The 10929-nt window shown below is 41.2% G+C and overlaps 1 pseudogene; it reads right to left on the bottom strand.

The window, feature by feature from the left end:
- Positions 1–322: 322 nt before the first annotated feature.
- LOC101443720 (cyclin-dependent kinase 4-like) lies at positions 323–9379 on the bottom strand (annotated as a pseudogene).
- Positions 9380–10929: the final 1550 nt, after the last annotated feature.

Below are 10929 nucleotides of genomic sequence, written 5' to 3'. Positions count from 1 at the left end.
AGAAGATGAAGAGAGCAACAAAAACAAGGAAGTATATTCATGGGAATATATGTCGAAATTCATCCAACTATCCACATACGATTTGAGAATTTTACTGTATGTTAAGTACTGTCAGCATGTTTTTTGGTTTCTTTTTATTTTTTTCCTGTATAAAATAGAATCCCAATATCAAAGTAAGGGAGAGAGGAAGAAGGGACACACTTCTTGGTGTAGGGAAATAGGGGACAGGAGAAGGATATGTCTCAAAAGGAGGAGTGGGAGAGGAATGTCATTAAGGCAGCAAATATTCTCTGTAAAAAGTTGGGGGAGGGTCTGCCTCGCTTCAGAGCTGCAGGCAGAGATCACTAGCTTAGTGGGTGTCTCTCCACTCCAGTGCCCAAAGAAGGGAAATGACAGCTTCTCTTCCTTCCCTTGGTCCTTTTGCAGCTCCTCCATGGCTTACTCGGATTCCCTTCTCCCTTTGCAGGTAAGAGTGCTGCGGGCTTGGAAGACTGAGACTCGCCGGTGTGGGTTACAAGTCAGCATTTCCAGCCGCAGCTGTGCTCCAGCCTCCTCCACCTCAGGCACCCCGACTGCGCTGGGCGGGGCCCGCTAGGGGAAAAGGCTCACCCGCGAGAGTCACATCTGGGAGTCAGTCTTCCTCTGGGGGGAGCCTGATCAGATCACAGATTTTGCCTAACTGGTCAGCTTCAGAGTTTCCACGTTGAAGAGGCATCTCTGCGAAGACTCAGCCGACACTCGGCAGGGCGTGCAGACTGCGGAAGTACTTCGGGGCGGGGTACAGAGGCTCACAGCCTTAGGCCTCAGTGCCGTCTGGTAGCTGCAGATCATGGCCAGGCCAAAGGCAGCCGGCTTAACTGTCCCACCACCTGTCACCGGAATGTTCTCCGGCTTCACGTTTCGATGAGCGATACAACTGGCAAGGGGCAAATCTAGGCCCCTTGGAAACTGGCGTCTGATCCTTGATGCTCTCCACCCGCAAGCCTGGGGGGTGGGCGTGGGGTGTCTTGTCCAGAAAAGTCCTTAGGCTTGGTCCACATGCTCAAACCCCACCTCACCTTGGTCTCCGAGTAGTTAGGGCTGTGGCACAGACATCTACCCCGGGACGACGGGGGATGTTCTAAAGCCTCCAGACGCCGCAGGAAGGCCACCTCACCAACTGCTGTGAGCACGTTTTAAAAGTAATTAGAGCTAAAACTATCATTCACAAATATCATCTGCATCGCTTACTGGCAGAAAAATAACATGACCGTATAGAGAATAAATCATTCTCTCAACTCCTGCTCACCCTTAGACATGCATTTCTTTCCTATTATATAAGCCTTGCGTGCTCATTGTAGGTTCACTAGAAAATGTAGATGAACAAAAATATGAAAATAAAAGGCAGCCTTGGTTCTGTCATTCATATAGGACAAGATTTTATACTTGGTGTATTTCTTTCCACCATTTCTCAGTGCCTAGATATTTTTTTAGATTTATATATAATTGAAAACCATGAGGAGTTTCAAAAAATGGGATCTTATCCTACAAATTCTGTTATAATCTACTTTAACACTTAGGATTATACTGTTATAGGCTTTCTGTGTAGTGAATGGTTACCTAAACCAGAAGTTTTTAAGCCAAGTTCCATGATACCTTGGGAGTCTTTGGAAGCATTTTGGAGCTGCTGGGGTGGGTGAGGGGAGAAGGTAAGGCTGTGTGTGGGGGTGCTGGGGTGGGCAGGAAGGAAATCCAGCAAGTGAGGTCTACATCTGCCACTCTTCCTCAGGCAGAGCTGCTTTTTGTTTGTTAAAATATTCATTTTGCGCGTAAGAGTTCATTTGAAGAGGGGTTCCATTACCAAAATACAGTGAGAGAAAAATAAGGAAATCATGATCTACCACATCATTCCTAATTTTGCTTAATTTCTTTTCAAATTGAAAATAGCATAATGTTTTATGATTATAAGTGACATTGCCCATTTTTCAAGATTCAAACGATACAAAATAAGTAGAAAATTGAAGTTCGCCACTAATATCATTAATTCAGAGATACCCATTTTAGACACTTTAGAGCATGCATGCATATCAAAATATACTATACGTATATTTGTAGGTCCTGTCTTTTTTTTTTAACATCACCGATTTTCTCATGTCTTTTATTGTTCTTTACAACACAATTCTTGGTGGATTACTGTTTGGCAGTATGTTATTAGGCTTATTAATAGAAAAACAGGTTTATAAATTAAACTTGAGTTTTCTATTTTCAAAATGTGTAGCTTTAATACATTGAGTATCTATGTTAACATTGCAAATGGAATGTTCTGCACATAAGCCATTTCTCCAGGCTTTAAATTCGTGTTGACAGATCACTGTGACTAAAGGATTTCTCAACTTTTGCAATGACAAAGGAGCAAAGGAGCACGTGATCAAGAATCTCCAAAGGTTGGTGGGGACCGGGTATGCAGTTCTGGTGACCTGTTCCAGGCAGTAAAGGGCCTTGGCAATTTTTGTCTTTGAATAACCATCCCATGGTTACTTATCTAGACTTCTCTTCTTGCACATTTAGTTTGTTTCAACTGTTTTATAATCATAAGCAATACTGCAATGATTCTTTTTTGTAACTCTTTGACTCCATCTCTGATTATTCTTTCAGGAATAAATCCTAGAAATATAATTACCAGGTCAACTGGTACAGGTATTTTATGACCTTTATATATATAGATTGCCAAATTATTCTTCAGAAAGGAAGTACTAATTTAAAATCCCATCAGTTCATCTCAGCGTCACCAATATAGGATATTATCTTTAAAAAACACCAATTGATATATGAAAAGTGGTATCTCATTACTGTTATAATTAGTATTTCTTTAGTTACTACTGAGATGGAAGCAATTTTATAAATTTATTAGATATTTTTCTCTTTGTAGGATTATGACTTTATACTTTGTACATATTTCTTTTGGAGTGTATTTACTTTATATTATTATTTTTTGGTTTAAAAAGAGCTCTTTCTATTTAAAAAGCATCAATCCTTGTGACTACAGGAAATATTTCTTCCTGATCTTTAATTTACATTTTATATTTTTACTTATAATGCTTTGTCTTTGCAGTTTTTTCATTGCTTTATTTTGAGAAAGATCTACCTCATCCCTCACTTCCAAAATCACCAAATAATCTCCCCTGCGTTTTCTTCTTACAGTATTATGGTTTCATGTCTACATAATATTTTATATAAATACATACAAATTTGGGAAGCAGACTTGGCACAGTGGTTAGGGTGTCTGTCTACCACATGGGAGGTCCGTGGTTCAAACCCTGGGCCTCCTTGACCCGTGTGGAGCTGGCCCATGTGCAGTGCTGATGCGTGCAAGGAGTGCCGTGCCACGCAGGGATGTCCCCCCCACGTAGGGGAACCTCACGCGCAAGGAGTGCACCCGTAAGGAGAGCCGCCCAACGCGAAAGAAAGTGCAGCCTGCCCAAGAATGGAGCCGCCCACACGGAGAGCTGACACAGCAAGATGACGCAAGAAAAAGAAACACAGATTCCTGTGCAGCTGACAACAACAGAAGCGGACAAAGAAGATGCAGCAAATAGACACAGAGAACAGACAACCAGGATGGGGAGCGGAGGGGAAGGGGAGAGAAATAAATAAATAAATAAATCTTAAAAAAAAAACATACAAATTTAAAGACACATAACATATATATTTATTCACTTATGTATACATATACATTATGTTTTTCCTTTTAACTAGTTAATCCAGTCATCCTAGACTTGACTAATTCTCCTTTCCTCAATGACCTAAAATACCATATTTATCATATACTTATTTTTCTATCTACCAGGGTCCATTTCTTGATTTCTCTTCTATTCCATTGATCTCTTTTCCTAGTCTTGTGCCAATGCCACACTTTTTACATTATTGTTGCCTTGTAATGTGTTCTAACATACTTCTTTCTAGTTCCTTTAAACATTCTAATTCATATAAAATTTCGGTTATGTTTTAAGTTTTTTGTTGAAGTACAATGTACATACAAAGAACATACATGTCGTAAGTGAACGGCTCGATGTATTTTCACAAACTGAAGACATCTTTGTAATCAGCAGTCAGAACAAGAAGCAGAATATTGCCCACACTGAAGTCTCTGAAGCCGAGGATGAATGCTGTGTTGACTTTAATTGCTTGATTTTGCCTGTTTTCGAACTTAATACAAAAAGAATAATACTGCTTGTCCCTTTTTTGTCTTCTTCCATTCAACTTTATGTTTGCAAGATTCATCCCTATTGTTTAATGTAATTTTAAATTGCTCATTCTCATTGCTGAACGGCATTCCTTTGTGCGAATATGCTATTCTTTATTTATTCACTCTATTGTTGGATATTTGGGTAGTTTCCAAATTTGGAACTATTACAAATAATGCTGCTATGAATGTTCTAAAGCATATCTTTTGGTGAACATAGGCATGAAGTTCTGGTAGGTCTGTTCTTGAGACTGGAATTTCTGGGTCATAGAGCATGCATGATTGGCTTTTGTAGATACTGCCAAATAGTTTTCCAAAGTGGCTATCCCAATTTACAGTCGTAACAGCAGAGGATAAGACTTCTAATTACTCTACACCAATATTTTGTGGGGTTTTTTTTTGTTTGTTTGTTGTTGTTGTAGTTTTTGTGTGTGTGTGGTTTGTTTTTTGTTTTTTTTACCATTCTGGTGGGAGTGATATTGCTTTGAGGTTTTAATTTGCATTTCCATGGTGACTTATATGGCTGAACACCTTTTTGTAGGATTATTGGCCATTTTTGTACCCCTTTAGTAAGCTGTATTTTCAAGTCTTTTGCCTTCCTTTTATTACTTTCCTCCCTCCTTCCCTCCCTTCCTTGCCTCCTGTGATTGTAGAAGATCTTCATATACTTTGGATTTAAGTTCATTGTAAGACATACATGTTGCAAATATCTCTTACTCTTTGGGTTGCTGTTTTATTATTTTAAAGGTGCCTTTTGATAATACTTTTAAAATTTTAATATAGTTGTGTATATTATTGTTTTTTTTAATGGTTAGCACTTTTTGTGACATATTTAAGAAACCTTTACTTTCTCCAAGATCAGAAAGATGTTTTCTTCTAAAAACTTCATGTTTAGATATGGAATCTGTCTGTAATTGATTTTTCTATGGGGTGAGGTAGATGTGAAAATACTTTTTTCTATATGGATGCCCAGTTGACTCAGCATCATTTATTGAAAAGACTGTCCTTTCTCCATTACTTTGCAGTGTCCCCTTTGTCATAAATCAGACTGGTTTGTGAGTTCATTTGTGGTCTTTTTATTTTGTTCCATTTGTCAGTTTATCTATCCCTGTGCTAGAATCTTGATGCCTTACTTATTCAAACTGTAAAATGTCTTATTATCTGGTAATGTAAACTCTCTCTCTAGCTTTGTTCTTCTCCAAAGTTGCCTTGGTTATTTTGACTCTGTCTATCTTCATATATGTTTTAGTATCAGGTTACCAATTCCCATACAAAATCTGTTGGGATTTTAGCTGGTATGCTGTTGTTTGTTTTTGTTTCTTTGTTCTTCCAAATGAACTTCACTCAGTCAAGATTAGAAAAAAAAATCCCTCTGGTGTTTTGATTTGGATATTATTAATTCCTTAATTTAATTTATGGTATATTGAATCCTTTTCTGATTTTTTCATGGCTGCAAATGTTGATTTTGTCATCAGACTTCAGCAACTTTTGGAGAAGGGGTCTGCTGCGTAATGATTTTGCTTTCTGCATACTTTTATAGTGACCTGTGGTCAAATAGCATTAATATGTGTTGCTTGAATAGATCTCATAAAATCTTGCAAAATGACCTCATAAAATGCTTTTAGCAAATATCCTGGTCTGAGTTCTCCATGGCATCTGACTCCATTCATTTGTTTATTAATTTATCTACCCATACAACTAGAATAACCTGCCTATGTCAATGAATTCTAATCTTAAACTGATATTGACACACATGATGTATTGTGCTGTGTATCAAGTTCTTCGACATCTTTCTTTTCCCTAGGGAAGTTTTAGTCCATTCAGGGCAATAAATGCAAAGTCACCTATCTAAAGTGTCATCTCTTTAGTGTTAGAACTTGGAAGCTATGAGAGTGACTAACTCTAGTGGAGAAGCTACAATGAAGTTGATAAATCCTAGTGAAGTTGACATTTAAACTGGGTCTTTTATTTATTTATTTAATTATATAGTTAGTTAGTTTTATGTTAGGAGGTACTGGGAATTGAACCCAGGACCTTTTACATGGGAAGCAGGTGCTCAACCACTGAGCTGCATCCACTCCCCAGTGACAGTTGGTTTTTTCGTGTTTGTTTATTTGTTTGGGGGAGGTACCAGGGATTGAACCTGGGATCTTGCACATGGGAAGCAGGTGCTCAACCACTTTAGCTACATCCACTCCCTTGAACTGGGTCTTGAAACATGAAGAGGAGTTGTCTAGGCAACTCAGGAGAGGGGCATGTGGGTATAGAGCATTCTGGGTGAGAGGAAAAAAGACCTAAAAGCATGGAAATTTATCCTATGTCCAAGAAGCATGAGAAGTCTGTCTATTTGTGGTACAAAGGGCAAGAATGAGAGGTGAGTGCCGCTGAATGTGTGGATTAGATTCTGATTCTGGACAACTTCTTATTATGTGCCAGGGATGCTTCTGACACTCTATTATGGAAGGTATTTAGCGTAGGAGAGTGTCATGATCAGATTTGCATTTGAAAACCTTTGCTCTGACAGCACTGGGGAGGGTGGACTGCAGATGGCAGGGCGGGCTGGGCCAGCAGGCAAGAGGTGATACAAGCCTGGCAAGAGCCCTGGCAATGGGGATTGTGGTGGTGACTTATTTCAGAGGTAAAATAAGAGTGATTTGGTGATTGACTGGGCACACATAGGGCAAGGGGGGCTCTCCCAGATGCCTGGGTCCAGCTCAGGGGGTGCACTGCACTCATCTCAATCTGTCCATCTTGGACCACGGGGTTGAATAGAGCTGTGATTCTGATAGCATTCCTGGGTGCACCTCTGACTGGCAGCTGCTTGAAAAGGTACAGCAAAAAGCTATTTTCTTCTCTTTCTCAGAATAACCACATTTTTGCCACGTGATTTCATTTTACAGGATGGATTTGTGGGCGCTTTTGTCCCTATCTATTGTATATTTACTGCTGCTCTCCTGGGAGAGAGAAGACAGGTTATTTCAGAAATACAAACCCAGCCCCCAAACATTTCTTCCCTGCTGCTCTGAAATCAGATTAGTTTGTCAGATCAGATTGAAAAGGAATCTTAAATCATTTAGTACGAGCTGTGCATTTTGTACACGAGGAAGCCAAGGCCAGGAAGGCGCCATGATTTATTAGCCAGGAAGTGCTATCACTGGGTCTCCCCGGAAATAGTTGGAGGCAGTAGGCCTGTTCTGTTAAAAGTAAGGGATCAGAGAGGATTGGATGATGTTGCTCACCAGCTGTGTGACATGGGGAAAGTTATTTAGCTTTTTCTGAGTGCCAATTTACTAGAATACAAAGGAGTTGTTGAGAGAATGAAATGAAAACAAAAAGCAACCCTGTACATTCACAGTGGTGACGCATCTGGGAGCTCAGTGCGTGTAAGTGATGATGTTGAAGATGATGATGTCATGGGGAGATGATGATGATGATAAAGTAATTAAGGAGCATGGGCTTTGGCTTCAGAACATCTGGAAAAAAATGCCTATTATTAACTGTTTGACCTTGTTAAAACGATATCATCTATATATCTCTCATTTTAATTACATGTGAAAGATAATCATTTCTATAATAATGGACTATTTGATTAATGAAATAAAATAATATGTATATTGAAAGTAGCTAGGGCAATGCCTGGCACAAAGAAGATAGTTGACTAATGTTCCCTCTTTATCCTTGAGATCAAATCTCCTTCTTCATCTCCTTCTTCTCCTTCCCTTTTCCTCCTACTTCTCTAGTACCAACCTTAGTTTTTAATTTTAATGCAATATGTCATTCTACAGTGGCATGAAATCTGGAAATCTGTAACGCCATCGTTGCCTGAAAGTTCCTTCACCCTCTCAGTTCCGCGGATTAGAACTGGTTCCCTCCAGGGTTTGTCTTTCCTGGTGCTTGAAGGTGACCCAGATTTTGCCCCTGAGGCTGCCATCCTACCCAAAGCATCCCCCCTGGTCACTTCAGGAAAGGACACTCACTCTGGGGACAACCTTCATTCTTCTGGAGGTTCGCGGCAGAATGCCTGGTCTCTCGGCAGGCTCCCTCATCCCCACCCAGACGGTGTTTGGTGAATATAGTTAATAGTTTGTTGTTGGGAGGCTGTGGCAGTTTCCTTGCTTCAGCAATTAAAACAATATTCTACCTTTTTTTGGCCATTTCTGGTGGGGTTTCAGGAATGAGAATGGGACAAAACTTTTCTACACCCTTTCTTCTGAACCAGGCTTGTCTGTTACATGTAATGTGGGAAAAAACAACATAATGAGGTACGTATTCAGGCATCTTTGGAAAGCAGCCAGCTGTAATGCAGACAGACCAACTGGATGGCTCACCATGGCTGGACACGACTGAAAATCCGGTCAGGACCTGTCACATGAGGAGGATGAAAAGGTCAGTAACCAATAACAGGAACGTCCCCACTGCTGACAGAAGTTCATCGCGGAGCTGGCAAGTAGCAGCCCAGGGGTTTCCATCTTTCCTGGAACTGCAGCACCCCATCTGTTAGCTTTTATGCCCTAAATCCCCAATGTTGCTTCCTCCAAATGCTACAGAGCACATATTTATTGTTTTAATTAAAGTGAATAGGTTAGAGGGTTTCAAAGGAGAGAACTGAAGATATCCAAGGGGGTTACAAAATCAGAGATGGAAGGCCTTATACCATAAAGCATCATAGCTACATATCTTATTCCAAGTCCCTTTATTTATGCATGAAAAGAGTACTAAAGTCATCTTCTAGGAGGGAGGAAGGGAATTGGTCTAGGAGGGGGCAAATGTGCCCCCAAACTTATTCTTTTTTGAAAAGAAAGAAAGAAAAGAAGAAAAGAAGAAACATTGAGGCTTATGTCTTCATTTTGTTTCCAAATATATTCCATTAGTCTCAATATGTCATTCCAAGCGCATCTCGATATAGCTGCAGATTTAGATAACTCTCTCCTCCCCTCCTGACCTTTATTATAACTGCAAAAATTCTGTGTGAGAGATAAATAATGCATGCTCTCAGCCAGGAAAGGGAAGGAAGACCCAAGGAACTATTGCAGAATAGAGTAAGCCGCATTTCTTTTCTAGTATGTTTTTATACCTGACCCCCTTCCTCCCACTTCCATCCCTACCCCCAGCCTTCTCCTCCTCCTCAATCAGGATCTGAAAGCTTGGAAGAAGCATGCTGGAGAGCATAGGCTTGGGGTCAAGCCTTACTGAAGGTATTTACAGTTACGATCTATCAATTGTGTGATGGTGAGCAAATCACCTTTCCTCTCTCCACCTCGGTCTCATCTCAGGACCAGCACCCTCAGTGTCAAAGGCTTTGGAAGGATTGTAAGTGATGTATGTAAATGAACCTCCTTAGCTGCACCTTGGGGAAGAGACAGAAGAAAGGAGGTCCTTGTGAGCAGTTGTGCATCTGGATGTCATCCGAGGTGCTGTGGGGTAGGGGTGGTGGCCCCTTTTCCATGAGTCTCGGATTACCTTGTTCCAGTAAGAAAGAGCGCAGAAACCTGTGCTTGGATTTGGATCCCCCAAGCTGGCATCTGTAGTAGCAAAGGGAACAAAAAGTCTCTAACATCACACATGGGGTAGAAGGCTTGGGTTTCTTAGCTTGTCCAAAAGCCAGAACCCTCTGCTTCCTGGAACTACAATAGAAAAAGATGAAGGGATAGAACTGAATTTTGAGTTCATGCTAAATTCAAAGTCAAATCTTGCACAGGGATAATCTGTCTTCATGAGTGTTTGTTTCTTTATGCCTCAATTTTGCTAAACTGTAGGGAAATGTTTTCTAGCTGGTGCTTTAAACAAGGCCGCGCTTGCTTGGCCCTGAAGCCACCTGCCTTTGGATAGGAATACGAGGTGGGAAAGGAAATGATTGTAGACACAGTTCTGCTGCTTTTTATCTGTGGGAGGAAGTTGGAAGTAGTAACAAAAATGAAGTTTGGGGATGGCTTGCTAATTTACACATGATCTCTGACTCCCCAATTACACACCTAATTAAGAGTTGGACAGTTAGGCAGGCAGTTTAAATGTTTAATAAAGAAGTTTGAGATGAACACACAGGAAGGAAGAGGCCCAGCTAGTCTTTAGAAAAACTTTGAAAGAAGTGTGCCTGTCATCTGCCTCCTGGAGCCTAAGCCCCCACTTCTCTGTGGGCATTTCTGAGTCCTTGTGAGCAGTTCTTTGGCTCTCTATGCCTTGTCACTCTGTCCCTAAAACCACCAAGTGTCAGAGATAAGGGAGATCTCTGCAAGGGGAGAACTGAGGTTTGAGAAAGAGAGCGAGTTGCTCAAGGATATCCAGCGAAGGCTGGGAGAGCCAGGTCTGGCCCAGGCCTCCTGACCCCCAGGTCCATGGCCCTGCCCTGCTTGCCCCATCTCTCCCTCCATCTTCGCTCCCTTTATGTCCTGCCACAGTTGTTTTCAGTGTTTCTGCTCTCCTGTGCCTGTCTTCTCCACTGTGTTTCCCTACTTTTCTCCTAGACTTTACTCCCTTTGAAAACTAGTCTTTGGAACCTTCACCCCCCTAGGGACCAAGGCAGTGAGTCTAGTTGGCTAAGTAAGACCATCCCTTCATGAGTGTGGTTGCTTTAATTTACCTGGTGCTCCTCCCTGCCACCCACTCTTTAAGAGCAGACGAGAACTATGGGAGCTGATGGAGACAGGAGAGGGCCAAGTACCCCCATGGGTGCTCCCTCCCTACGGCAGCCTCTGATGCCCCAGTGTGAG

Source organism: Dasypus novemcinctus, chromosome 21, assembly GCF_030445035.2.
Source record: "Dasypus novemcinctus isolate mDasNov1 chromosome 21, mDasNov1.1.hap2, whole genome shotgun sequence".
Lineage (NCBI taxonomy): Eukaryota > Metazoa > Chordata > Mammalia > Cingulata > Dasypodidae > Dasypus > Dasypus novemcinctus.
Note: the sequence above shows the minus strand (reverse complement) of the source record. Positions and strands in the feature narration are given on the sequence as shown.